This window comes from Penaeus monodon, chromosome 30 (genome assembly GCF_015228065.2).
Source record: "Penaeus monodon isolate SGIC_2016 chromosome 30, NSTDA_Pmon_1, whole genome shotgun sequence".
Lineage (NCBI taxonomy): Eukaryota > Metazoa > Arthropoda > Malacostraca > Decapoda > Penaeidae > Penaeus > Penaeus monodon.
The window spans coordinates 14,436,615-14,437,221 of record NC_051415.1 but is presented as its reverse complement, the minus strand read 5'-3'; the positions used below and the strand labels follow the sequence as shown (position 1 = coordinate 14,437,221).

At 34.8% G+C, this 607-nt stretch overlaps 1 non-coding gene across 1 annotated transcript; it reads left to right on the top strand.

The window, feature by feature from the left end:
- Positions 1–321: 321 nt before the first annotated feature.
- On the top strand, positions 322–440 carry LOC119592799. Its single transcript, XR_005230474.1, has one exon. It is a non-coding gene; the product is annotated as a 5S ribosomal RNA (ribosomal RNA).
- Positions 441–607: the final 167 nt, after the last annotated feature.

The following is a 607-nucleotide window of genomic DNA, read 5'->3' as shown; positions in this document are numbered from 1 at the left end:
AACAATAATGATAAAGCTGATAGCAGCAATAGTCATACGGTATAGAGTTATAGTGATGGTGATAATAATATAAATATAGTGTGTGCCCTTACTGATTTTATATCTATGGGTTGAGTATATTCCAGTTTCGTACAATGTACATTTATCAGTGAACCGTTCGTCTGGAATTCACCTTACATGGGCAGTTATGGCGTGTATCTTCACAACTAGAATGTAATAGTAATGAAGTTTAATGCAGAAATAAACAATACATTCTATTTAAATAATGTGTAAAAGATTTGTAAGGAGCGAGAGAAATCAGGTTAAATGTTCTTTTTGTTTGTCAACGATCATACCACGTTGAAAGCACCGCTTCTCGTCCGATCAGCGAAGTTAAGCAACGTAGGGTCTGGTCAGTACTTGGATGGGTGACCGCCTGGGAACACCAGATGCTGTTGGCATTTTATCATATTAACTAAATATGTTATACCTTTCTTTATCAGATTTAACAGCTCCTCTTATATTTGTATATAGAAATCAACTGAAATTATACTTCCATAAACAAGAAATAGAATAAAAGTTCTCGCCGTCAGATTGAGAAAGAAGGATAAACAGTAAACGAATAGGG